This window comes from Zootoca vivipara, chromosome 7 (assembly GCF_965207765.1).
Source record: "Zootoca vivipara chromosome 7, rZooViv2.hap1.1, whole genome shotgun sequence".
Lineage (NCBI taxonomy): Eukaryota > Metazoa > Chordata > Lepidosauria > Squamata > Lacertidae > Zootoca > Zootoca vivipara.
Genome location: NC_142590.1, coordinates 89,410,341 through 89,423,834, shown reverse-complemented (window position 1 = coordinate 89,423,834; position 13,494 = coordinate 89,410,341). Strand labels below are relative to the sequence as shown.

General features: G+C 44.2%; 1 protein-coding gene across 2 annotated transcripts in view; it reads right to left on the bottom strand.

The window, feature by feature from the left end:
* The window catches only part of RGS19 (regulator of G protein signaling 19), a 60,152-nt gene that overhangs the window by 35,004 nt on the left and 11,654 nt on the right, over positions 1–13,494 (bottom strand). Inside the window, exon 1 of one of the 2 annotated variants that reach the window (XM_035123758.3) lies at positions 446–601. The exons of the other annotated variant lie outside the window; for it this stretch is intronic. The gene's annotated coding sequence lies outside the window, so the exon portion shown is untranslated. Of the gene's footprint in view, positions 1–445; positions 602–13,494 lie in introns of those variants that run through there. 2 annotated transcript variants of the gene reach the window in all.

The window sequence follows — 13,494 nt, the reverse complement described above, 5'->3', positions numbered from 1 at the left end:
AGGCAGACAGGTAGATATTCATTTGCACACAGTTCGTAATAAAAGCAGGGAATCTTTTGCAAACAGGGGGGGGGGAGCTGGTTCTTTTCCCCCTCTGGCAACAGACACATGAAGTTGTGGGCAGGTGGTTAAAAACAAAAAAAGCCCAAACATTGTGGACAAGTGGATTCTGTTTGCAAAAGCTGCTGGGGCTGGGCAGCTGCAGACACACCAGCCCATTGCAAAAGGCTATCTTGCCCCAAATCTGAAGAAGTGTGCATGCACACGAAAGCTCATACCAAAATAAAAACTTAGTTGGTCTTTAAGGTGCTACTGAAGGAATTTTTTTATTTTACTTCGATCCAGACCAACACGGCTACCTACCTGTAACCTTGCCCCAAATCAGAAGAAGTCAACCTTGAGAGCATGGTAAAAAAAAGGTTCCAGGTTAGTACAGGTTCCCTACCTGTTCCGTGGCTGGCAGGATTCCATCTAGCCATCCTGAGGTCTCTCCAAGCAGACTGATGTCTACTTGCAGGGCACGAAACAACACATTTTGCAAAAAAGGAAGGGGTGAAAAAAGGCAGATAGACTCGAGGGGTGATAGAACACAAAAAAAGGAGGAGAGGGGAAGTGAATGTTTTGTTACTTCACAGGAAAGGGAGTGGCAAAGGAAATGGCATAATCTAATGCAACGCTAAAGCCCTTTTTTGGGAAAGCCCCGGCCAGCGAAGATCTCTTGTGAAGGCTTCCTAGAGACAGGAAAAGCTGGTGGCCGTGCAGAGAATGAAGAGAGGAAGCGGTTGAGAAAACCAGAAAAAGTGTGGAGGAGGCACAGAACGGCAGGGTTTGGAACGAGAGAGAGAGTGTGTGTGTTCCATGTTATGTTCTCTTGCTGCGCCGCAAAACTCTTCAACAAAAATATTGCAAAAAATAAGCATTTTATTATTATTTTTGCAAATATGGAGGTGCATTCATCTAATTACCAACATTGGTTTTAAAATATTGCAAAAATATTGCAGAAAATAAGCACATATTTTTTTTGCAATTATGGAAGTGCTTTAACCTAACTGCCAAAGCTGGTTAAAAAAATATATATTGCAAAAGATCTGGATCTGCTGGCCCAAGCAATGCGGTTGAGCTCTTGGAATCCCAGGTGGCAGCTTATGGCATTTTATCAGTGTTGGCTGACATGCCTGCTTTCAGTGCCACAGGAAGACAGAGACCAGGCTGTTCTCATTCAGAACATGCAACTTCCAGATCTGCCGACTGAGAGGCATTCTATGCAGAGCCTGCCTTTGGGGCGAAATGTCTGGAACTTGCAGCTGGTGCAGAATGAGACAAAGGGCTTGCTAAGTGATGTGAACACAGGAAACAGGGAGCTGCTTATACAGAGTCAGACCACTGGTCCAGATGGCCCAGTATTGCTGACACTGGTTAGCTGCATCTCTCCAGTTTTTCAAGGAGGGGATATTTCCATTTCTACCAGGAAATGCCGGGGAATGAACCAGACACCTTCTGCATGCTAATGACATCCCTTGCCTATGTCTGACCTCTAAATCCTGAAACAACTTGGGTCCTAATTACGGTATCTGTAGTCCGATTATGAACCTGCCCTCCCTTCCAGCCCTTGAAACCTTCTGGGGAGGTTCACCTACAGACCCCATCCAACAAAAAAGTATGGCTTAGCCTCCGTGGGGCAAGGGGGTCTTCTCCTGGGCAGCCCCCAAGCTCTGGAACACTCTTCCAATGAAGGTTTGAGTAGTCTCCTTCCAGGTGTCTAGTTCTCTTTCCCCCAGAAGGCTTTCATTCACCTGCACAGCATGCCTACCAGTGGGTACCAGGCTAGTAGCTAAATGCAAGCCTGCATTATAGCACTCACCATCTTGCACAATATTTTTTTTTCAGAATGGGATTGACAAACTCCAACGCTATGAACTAAGCACTATGTATGTCCCAGCCGTTATCTGAATGTATCTGAAACTGCTTTATGAACTCTTTTCATTTATGCTAATTGTTCAAACTATTTATATATATATGCAATGTATGTGGTTTGTATTGTATTGTATTGTGACAACTGCCTTGAGATGCTTTAAAGAAGGCACCCCCAAACTGCGGCCCTCGAGATGTTTTGGCCTACAACTCCCATGATCCCTAGCTAACAGGACCAGTGGTCGGGGAAGATGGGAAATGTAGTCCAAAACATCTGGAGGGCCGAAGTTTGGGGGTGCCTGCTTTAAAGGAAGGGATTCATAAATGAAATTAAGAATAATTTCAATGTAGCCAAGTGACACAGCAAGGGTACTTCAACAAAAGCAAGTAACACCAAATAGTTTTCTATAAATGTGTTGCTGATTTTAACCTCAATCCAACAGAGTTTCAGGGCAATTCTGTGAACAGGTTCTTTCAAGTAAGCCCCACCGGGCCCACACACTTCTGCACAGGATCAAGGCTACACAGCCCCCACAACATTCCAACAAAACACAGACAATATGGGCAGATGCTGTGCAGAATATGTTTTCCACTAGCAAAAGATATGAGCTTTTACAGTTTGGGGCCTTTATTCTGCATCCCTTGAATTGCAGAAGGAGCAAATAAGTTGAGAGAATTGCTTTATATTTAGTCTTGGCTGTGATTAAATATGAAAATCAGGTGAAACCCACTAACTAATTATACATTTTCACTGCAGCTCTCATTGCCAAATAAGCTATGTCCCTAACGGAGTCAAACGACTGCCATGATTAAAAAAACAACCCTTTTTTTTGGTTGGTTTTCAAAATGCAAGTTGCTTCAGAACTGGCTTCTCTCTGCTTTCCAAATCACAACTTCTATGTGGCTCCTTTGCTGTCTCTAAAGCCCCTTTGAAACCCAGTTTAAATCCAAAGCATTTTCATGCACTGCATACTGCCATCAGCAGGGGTGTACAGTATATCCCAACTTGGATTCTGCATGGTATTTCTCTGGGCAGGAGCTTTGACAGCCCTGGACAATATGGGACTAGGGAGGAATCTAGGTAAAGGTAAAGGGACCGCTGACCATTAGGTCCAGTTGTGAACAACTCTGGGGTAGCAGCGCTCATCTCGCTTTATTGGCCGAGGGAGCCGGCGTACAGCTTCCGGATCATGTGGCCATCATGTCTAAGCCGCTTCTGGTCCTGTACCTTTGCCTTTAGCTGCATCCTAGGTTATCTCCAAGGATCCAAAACCATGTACCCCTGCCTGGTCACTTCATTCCCTCCGGAGCAGGCATAGGCAAACTCCGGCTCTCCAGATGTTTGGGACTACAATTCCCATCATCCCTAGCTGACAGGACCAGTGGTCAGGGATGATGGGAATTGTAGTCCCAAACATCTGGAGGGCCGGAGTTTGTCTATGCCTGCTCTGGAGGTTCATCTTTTGTCCAACAAAGCCAGGGCCTTTGGTGTGGTAGCACCTGCCCTATGGAATGTACTGTACTTCCAACATGCCAGCATTAAGTTCATGTCTTCTGCCAGGCGTTGACAGAGAGGCGACCCAGTTATGTTGATGCATCAAACTGCTCTACAGAGGCAGAAGAGCCAGTGGCCCAACTGACCGATTGACTGACCGCCCAGTCTAACCGGAGTTCCTCACTGACCTTTGCACCGTTGAAACCTTGAAGCAGAGCTCACTTACTCACATGCATCCTGATCTGGGAGTCACCGCCACATGAGAGAAGCCCAGCCCCACAGGGAAAAAGGCGGGTGTCAGAAATGGGTCAATTGTGGAGAAAAGAATTTCGAAGATCTCTTTGAAAGCACCCCTGTTGCCGCCGCCAAGGTGGATCTTATTGCTGTCTGTTAAGAGTGCCCAAGGTTACTTCTGAACAACAAATTCTCAGAAGCTCCAGATCACTTTGCCCCTTTGAAAAGCTGGTATCACAGCATCAAGAGCATCAGTTTTGCCAAATTCATTAAACTAAATAGCTTTAATTGGATTTGAAATAAATGTGCAATTAATGGTTCCTGCTTTGAATTTCATTGTGCCATTATCTTCCTGAGTGGCCAGTGCAAGCCACTATTTTGAATAAAGCTATTTATAGGGTAGGGGGCACTGGGAAGGAGTTTAAGGAACCCAAAGGCGCAAAAAAAGATTTGGGAACCACTGCTCTAGGTTAGGAAGGTTCAGGAAAAGAAACACGGCAGTAGAATCGTGCTCCAGTTCACTTTCGAAGCAGCGGGTAGATCAGCCAAGCCACGAAGAAATGCATGCAGAAATCTGTTACGACGAATGTTTTACTACAGGAAGCAGCAGTGACATTTGTGCATATTACCCTCCCCTGGAATATTAAGAAAAGGGGCCGCCTCGGTTGCCTTCTTAGCGCATGCGGAGGAATTTCCTTTCTCAACAAGCCTTTTAAGCCGTGCAAATTCCCCAGGAATTGTCTTTAAGGACGCAATTATGGAAATAAACATGCAGCTCAAAGCAGGGCTGCCTTTCGAGAGTGCTGGGTTCAGCGGGTGCAGAATGCAGGTTAACCGGTGCAGGTTACAGAGACGGCATGAGGCAAAATCCTTCCTACATCCCTGAGCCAGATCATAGCTCAACATTGCCTGCATCTGGGATTTTTGTTGGGGGGAGGGGGCTTCTGCCAGTGGTTTTCAACCTTTTCGAGTCCACAGCTCCCTTGACTTAACCACAATCTTTCTGTGGCTTCCCTCTGGGAGCCACTCAGACCAGGGTTCCGTTACAGGATGTGTTTAAATGGGGATTCCCCCCATTCAGTCCCCACCCTGACCGGTTCTGCCCCCTCTCCCGACTCCCCTGAATGTTCCTCACCGAGAGGTAACGCAGGCTGCAAGTTAATGAAGTGACGCCCCCCCCCCTGGGATTCCCTAGTCATTCCTCAAGTCTCCCCAGGGTGCCCCAGCACACTGGATGACAACCAACGCCCTACTAAAGGATTCCCCTCCAGCCTCCAGGGCCTCTCTCCTCAGTCCTCTTCCCTCCAGGGGGATTAAACACATCCCAGAGCAGGGGTAGGCAACCTAAGGCCCGTGGGCTGGATGCGGCCCAATCGTCTTCTAAATCTGGCCCGCGGATGGTCCGGGAACCAGTGTGTTTTTACATGAGTAGAATGTGTCCTTTTATTTAAAATGCACCTCTGGGTTATTTGTGGGGCATAGGAATTCGTTCATTTTTTCTCCTTCAATATATACTATCGGTGGCTACCAGCCACAATGGCTGAGTTCTCCTCTCAGTTTGCTTGGCATCTGTCTGTGAAGTGAAGTGAAGTCAAACCGTTGGAGAGTTACACAGCGCCTGCTGTGGCTGTAGAAACCAATACAGGAGAGACATGTTTTGTTGCAGCTGGGGTGCTCCTCCCGGCAGTCATCCCTCCTCCGGTCACTGCGATGGATGCACAACCTGACTGTCCCATCTTCTAGCACTGCGGTCGTCTGCAAGGGATTCCCGCAGGGCAGGGTTGACGTTGCCAGCCTTCGTGTCTCGTTTGCAGACGTCTTTGTAATGCAGAATTGGTCCGCCTATGGGCCTGGTGCCTGAAGACAGTTCCCCACAGAGCACGCCCTTAGGGAACCTACCATCTTCCATTCTGTGGCCATGACCAAGCCAGCATAGGCATCGCCAAGCAGAAGCGCAAATGTGCTGGGATTGTGGAAACACATAAATGTAATAGGCCCTATAGTAACAATTGCAAAGTTATTTACTAGAAACTACTTCTCAAAAATTAGATACAGCTTCTCACAATGTCGAAATCAAGTTTGTGACATAAAATATATTTTTTAGAAAAGAATGTAGGATTTGTATTTTGTACATACTGTACTGGACTTGGTGATCAACTGAAAAGCTACTTTGTAATATCTTATGTCAGGAAGTTGATTTTGACATTATGAGAAGCTGTATCTAATTTTTGAGAAGTAGTTTCTAGTAAATAACTTTGCAATTGTTACCATACGGCCTATTGCGTTTATGTGTTTTTTTCCAATTGGATTTGCGTAATATAGGCATTCTGGTGGTTTTGGGATTGTGGAAACAGCAAAGTGTTCTATTACTTGGGTACCACCACAGAGAAGACCCTGTCTCCAGCCACCACTGGCCACACTCCCATTTTGAGTGGGATGCAGAGAAAGACCTGTCCACCACATCTTAGGCTAGGAACAAAGAACACTTCCGGACACAGAGTTAGGCCATTGGTCAACATAGCTCAGGACTTTCTACACTGCGGTTGTCTGTCTGCAAGGGATTCCCATATGAGGGGGTTGACGGTGCTTTCCTTCATGTCATGTTCGCAGCAGAATGGATAAAAATAAATGCTTTTTAAAGAAAAAAAATCAAAAAAATCAGATTTTTCTCATTTAAATTGATTTTTTTATTTAAATCAGATTTTTTTAAAAAAATAAAATGCTTTTGGAGGAAAAACCTTTCTAAAGATAGTTTTCTATTTAAGTTACAGTATAGTCCAGTATATTGGCCACTTCATGAGAAGAGAAGACTCCCTGGAAAAGACCCTGATGTTGGGAAAGATTGAGGGCACAAGGAGAAGGGGACAACAGAGGACGAGATGGTTGGACAGTGTTCTCGAAGCTACGAACATGAGTCTGACCAAACTGCGGGAGGCAGTGGAAGACAGGAGTGCCTGGCGTGCTCTGGTCCATGGGGTCACAAAGAATCAGACACAACTAAACGACTAAACAACAACAACAGTCCAAAGGCTATTCATCAGGAAATAAGGATTTGTTTTAAGTTTTTCATGTGTGCCAAAACTCAGTCTAAGTTGTTGCTGTTAAAAAAAAATTGTTTAACCACATCAGTTAATAAACATGGATACATATGCTATAATGTTACTGTTTTAGTTAAATAAATTGTTTAAATTGTTATTAAGGAAATGATTATTTTTCTCCTTCCAATAAAGTACAGCATAAAGGTTGTCCAAATATAAACGATAATTTCATAATTACCTGTCTTTGTATTTCTAGCAGTATAACCAAATCAGTAATTGTTGATATAACTGTAAAAACTACTCTGAAAATTTATTATTCCAAAAATGAAACCTTCATCTGGTTGTAAATATTAAGATTATACCAGCAAGAATGAGTCTTTCTGTTAAAAAATGATTTAAATCAAGTCTTACTGACTAGTGATTTAAATCAATTTGATTTAAATCAATTCCACCCTGATTTGCAGACATCTTTGAAATGCAGAGTCGGTTTGCCAACAGGCCTAGTGCCTCAAACCACCTCCCCATAGAGCAGGCATCCCCAAACTCAGCCCTCCAGATGTTTTGGGACTACAATTCCCATCATCTCTGACCACTGGTCCCGTTAGCTAGGGATGATGGGAGTTGTAGTCCCAAAACATCTGGAGGGCCGAGATTGGGGGGTGCTTGCCATAGAGCACATCCTTGCGGATGAGATGCAGGATGCCTCCGGATCCCAGCTGCTGAGACTCACTAGTGAGGAGTCATTTGCAAGAACAGGATGTTAAACTAAATGGGATCTTTGACCTGATCCAGCAGGTCTAGTCTCTAGGGATAGGGATCCCACCAGGACTTCTTGCAACACACGAGGCCTGACTCCGTACATCATATCGGCAACCACTGTGCTTATTGGTTGGATTTTCACCCTGCCCTTATTCCGAAGTTGTTCTTGTACCCCACCTGCTCCCAGCGTTGCCTTCACAGCAACCTTCCGAGGTAGGCTAGGTCATGAGATTTTAGTTGGTCCAAGATCACCTACTGAGTCTCATGGTTGAAGGGCGAGCCCCTTCCAAACACAAAAGGTTCGCAAAACACACGGTTTGCCCCAGTAAACGAAAGCCCTGAGATTCAGTTGCAACCAAAGCGAGTCCTACTCAGAGTAGACCGACTGAAATTAATGGACAGGACTTGCAAGTCGCTTGGCATCATTTCTGTAACGAAAGCAACTAATAAAAATAACAGTTCCAATAATTTCAATGGGACTTCTCCAATTAGGGCTGAGTTAGGTTAAAACGCCATTAAGTCTGAGAAAATCTGCATCATTTATTGCATTTCTCCAAGACGTTCAAGATGGCATTCATGGTTCTTCTCTCCCTCCTCAAGGAATCTGCACGACAACCCTGTGTTGTAGGTTAGGCTGAGAGGCAGAGACTGGACTAAGATCACCCAATGAGTGTCACATGGCTGAGTTGGGATTTGAACCCTGGTCTCCCAGATCCTAGCCCAGGGGTCAGCAAACTGTTTCACCAGGGAGCCGGTCCACTCAGACCATGTGGTGGGCCGGACTATTTTTTGGGGGGGGGGGATGAACAAATTCCTATGCCCCACAAATAACCCAGAGATGCATTTTAAATAAAAGGACACATTCTACTCATGTAAAAACACACTGATTCCTGGACTGTCCGCGGGCCGGATTTAGAAGGCAATTGGGTCAGATCCGGCCTCCGGGCCTTAGTTTGCCTACCCATGTCCTAGGCTGACACTCTAACCAGTAAACCACACTGGCTCTAGGTGACATCACCGGTTTTGTCACCAATCAAGATGACACCTTTTCACTAACTGAAGCGGATTATTTTTCTACTGAATCATAATGGGGTTGGTTCATTCCCACCCACCCCCCAGCCCTTTTTTTAAGCAGTGAGATTCGTTTGCATTTACAAAGATGCCATCTGTGTGTTTCCTTGTTAAGCGGTAGTTCTTCCTGTTTAGCAAACTCAGCTTTGCAAATAAGTCTGCAAGGTATGGATCAGCCTACAAAAAAAAAATGTGTTACTGGCTGCCTGCCCACAAATAGTCATTTGTGACTTTCAAAGCAGCAGGGAGAGAATGAAGCTTTTGTAACGATTTATATTTTTTTATCAACGAATGCTTAGAGGGCATGGCCACTGGGCCAGCAGCTGTTTGCAAGCCTGGGCAAACCTGTGATTGACAAGAAAGGTAGGCTATGTAAAATTTAGGGAGGAAATGCACTGCATTTAAACAGAAATATATATCTTTTTAAAGACTACTTATATGGCTCTTATCTCCTTCCAAATCACAATGTCCCGTCCAGCAGACACGTTGAGAAACAGAAGCCACCATAACACAGTGACGTAGGAGCTAGAAAGTTGGGATAGGCTCTGGGAACCCGGGGGGGGGGGTCAAATCCACACTTGAGCATGAAGCTCGCTGGGCCAGCAATCATGTTATAGGTCACATATATATATATATATGACCTTCCAGGGGTGAAGTCCAACCGCTGTATTTGTTTTGTTGTTGTTTAGTCGTGTCCGACTCTTCGTGGACCAGAGCACGCCAGGCACTCCTGTCTTGCACTGCCTCCTGCAGTTTGGTCAAACTCATGTTCGTAGCTTCGAGAACACTGTCCAACCATCTCGTCCTCTGTCGTCCCCTTCTCCTAGTGCCCTCAATCTTTCCCAACATCAGGGTCTTTTCCAAGGATTCTTCTCTTCTCATGAGGTGGCCAAAGTATTGGATCCTCAGCTTCAGGATCAGTCCTTCCAGTGAGCACTCAGGGCTGATTTCCTTCAGAATGGATAGGTTTGATCTTCTTGCAATCCATGGGACTCTCAAGAGTATCCTCCAGCACAATTCATAATTCATAACCGCTGTATTAGCAGCCCCCAAGCGACCTCCCTTGGTTGCAAGCCTGGGCAGGGTGCAGGGAGGTCCTGGGCTGCCCAGACGACAAGACCCCCCCTCTCAGCCTCACTGACGAGGTCCAAAGGAAAGCAGAGCAAGATGTTTGGAACCAGCTTGGCTGCAGGAGTCGCCGGAAGATGGACAAGACGCTATCCAACCGTCTTAGGGACTTGACTCCAGATTTGTGTAGGGTTTACTCCTTAGCCTTTTCTTCTCCTGAAGATATCCCGCAAGGCAGTGGATGTTTAGGATCAGAGTTTCCCTTCTCTGCATCCTGGAAGCATAGCTGCCAAGTACCCCGTTTTCCCCGGGAAACCCCGTATTTATTTACCGTTTCCCGCTGGTCTCCCAAATGGATTTATATCCCGTAAATCCCCCGGAAAGCAGCTCCTGCTGGCGGCCAGGTTTCTGGTGCCACTCTGCCCATGTATGGGCACTGGAAATTGGGCGGCGGCGGCATCGGAAGTCACTTCTACGCATGTCCGGAAGTGCGTAGAAGCAACTTCTGGTGCCACTCTGCCCATTTCCAAAATGGCCGCAGCGCCAGAAGTCGCTTCTACACATGTCCGGAAGTGCGTAGAAGTGACTTCTGGCGCCGCGGACATTTTGGAAATGGGCAGCGCGGCACCAGAAGTTGCTTCTACGCATGTCCGGAAGTCGCGTAGAAGCGACTTCTGGTGCCATGCCACTGCTGGACCCGGATTTTTCAATCCAGAACTTGGCAGCTATGCCCAGAAGACACCAAACAGATACAGGAGGGATCTGAGCAGGGTGGATAAAAAAAAAAATCAAAGATTTTTTTAAAATAAATAAATCTAAAAATCAGATATTTTTGATTTAAATCGGATTTTTAAAATAAAATGCTTTTGGAGGAAAAATCTTTCTAAAGATTGTTTTCTATTTAGGCTACATTATAGTCCAAAGGCTATCCATCAGGAAATAAGGATTTGTTTTAAGTTTTTCATGTGTGCTAAAACAGTCTAAGTTTTTTTTTTTAAAAAAAGTTTAACCACATCAGTTAACAAACATGGATACATAACAATGTTATCGCTTTAGTTAAATAAATTGTTTAAATTGTTATTAAGGAAATGATTATTTTTCTCCTTCCAATAAAGTACTGCAGAAAAGTTTTCCAAATATAAACAGTTAACTTATTAAACCTCAGAATAATTTTGTCATTATCTGTCTATGTATTTCTAATAGTACAACCAAATCGGTAATTTTTGATATAACTGTAAAAACTACTCTGAAAATTTATTATTCCAAAAATGAAACCTTCATCTGGTTGTAAATATTAAGATTATACCAGCAAGAATGAGACTTTCTGTAAAAATAAAATAAAATGATTTAAATCAAGTCTTACTGACTAGTGATTTAAATCACGTCTTACTGACTAGTGATTTAAATCCTGATTTAAATCAAATCCACCCTAGATCTGAGTGTCACAGAACTCTTCCTAGTGGTGATTCTCAGCAGCTGGTATTCAAAGGCATATCGCCTCCGACACTGGAGGCAGAAAGTACCTACCAACAGCCTTCACTTCCACGAATTTGTCCGATCTGCCTTTAACGCCATCTAGGTTGGTTGCCACCACTGCCTCCTGTGGGAGGGAGTTCCACAGTCTAACTAGGCATGGCCAAAGCCCTTTCTTTTATCTGTCCTGAATCTTCCATCATTCAGCTTCATTGGACGTCCCCGAGTATTATAAGACAGGGAGAAAATGTCTTTATTCCTCTGCTAAAAATTGTTTTCAGCTTGTTTAAACCTCTGTGCTGGGTTTTTTGTCTTATTTCTGTTTGTATCGTTCACAACTGTTTTTTTCAGTTTCGGTTTCTTACTGTACTCAAGGAGGTTTCTAACCTCCTTAAGATGCCAGTGTGGTGTAGTGGTAAAGAGCGGTAGACTCATAATCTGGTGAACCGGGTTTGCTTCCCCACTCCTCCACATGCAGCTGCTGGGTGACCTTGAGCTAGTCACACTTCTTTGAAGTCTCTCAGCCTCACTAACCCCACAGAGTGTTTGTTGTGGGGGAGGAAGGGAAAGGAGAATGTTTGCCGCTTTGAGGCTCCTTCGGGTAGTGATAAAGTGGGATATCAAATCCAAACTCTTCTTCTTCTTCCTATGGTGGATGCACATAAATACGTACCCTTTCCACAACACCCAAAATCAGTTTTTTCACCACAAAAGAATACAAGGGCTCCCTTTAGTGTTATATCTCTATAATCCTTCCAAGCCTTAAGATTTACATCGGCCAAGTGCTGTTGCACAAATAGCGAATTTATAGAGGGACGGACAACCCAGGGGCAGATAAGCACCTATTAATCACTAGTTAAAGCTCTATCAAAGACAGCTTAAGAAGACTCAATAGCTATTTAATCAGCATTTCCCTTAGACAAAATGGAATGTATTTCCTAACCCCCCTTTTGGAAAGCATTCCTGAGCAGTGCAGTGGAAAGGCTTTGCAGGAAAGGAGACAGGAAAGGAGGTGGGAGGCAAAGGGTATTTATCTGTTGCAAGGAGAAGGTTGCTCATAGCACTTTCTGCCAAGGTGCCCTAACGTGCCAGAAAGAAGTCTAAATTCAGCATGCAATATAAATTATGCAAAGCACTAAAAATAATGCTCCATCGACATGCTTGGAGATTTTTTTTAATTTTTAAGTTGTTCCCAATTCTACACCAGCAATGGACTGTTGAGGCTGGAAGTGTTTGATGGCAGCTCCAAAAATTTGGCATCTAATAATTTTAATATAATCATCAGCTGGTAGAGCATGAGACTCTTAACCTCAGCGTTGGTTGTGGGTTCGAGTCCCATGTTGGGCAAAAGATTCCTGCCTTGCATGGGGTTGGACTAGATGACCCTCGTGGTCCCTTTCCAATTCTAGGATATTATAAGCACAGGAATTGCTTTCAGAAAAACAAAGAATTTTAATTTTACCTTCTGAAAATGTCAGGCAATGCTTAATAACAATAAAAAATAAAAACAAAAGCAATACATAATTTAACTGCAAGTACTTGGCAATCATTTCTAATGATTTCTATCCCACTTTGCACACATTTTACCGTATTGACGCGAATCTAATGCAACATCGAATCCAATGCACACCTCAATTTTCAAAACCAAATTTTTTTTTTGCTGGTGAATGTAAATGCACAATCAAATCTAATGTGCACCCTAATTTTTGTGATGTAATTTGGCCAAAAAAAGGTGCACATTACATTTGAGTGTATATCTTTTGAATTCCCAGGTCATGTCACAACTTTTTAGCACACCTCGTTTTTGGAAGCTGAAAGTTGGAGAATTCAACACGTCCTACCCTCCATCACTCCACACCTTCCTAAGGTACTGATTAAATAGCACTGCACAAATTTCCTCTTTGGCTCTCACAAATGCAGTGCTGTATGTACACAGTGCCACACTTTGGCTCCCCATGTTTTCCACATGCATAATCGTGAAAATTGCCTTGCTGACCATTTCTGTTTTGACCAGGGCTCCCTGCTTCCAGGGAGGCGAGAAACCACACAACCTGCCTTGCCCCCAAATTTTGTGCCATTGAATGATACACTACCCCTGTGCATGGAATTTCCACTTTGGTTATGAAGGAGGAGACAAGATTTCAAGATTGCAGTCTTGCCTGTTCCCATTTTGCAAAGGCATGCCTTTGGACATCTCCTAGTTTTGCACCTGAAAATGCCTTGAGACCACAAGTAAGGAAAAGCAGCAGACAGAGTTGAGAGTGGGACAGCAAATCCATTTCAAGTCACTGGTTACAACCTCTTTTTTATTTTTATTATATATTTTTTCGACAGTCTGGAGGCCGAAAAGTTGACCAAGACAAGAGGGTGGTCTCTCCTTATATACTAGGCGGATCACTTTCACAGGCAGACAAAACCATCTGAGAGAGACAAATATTTCCTTAT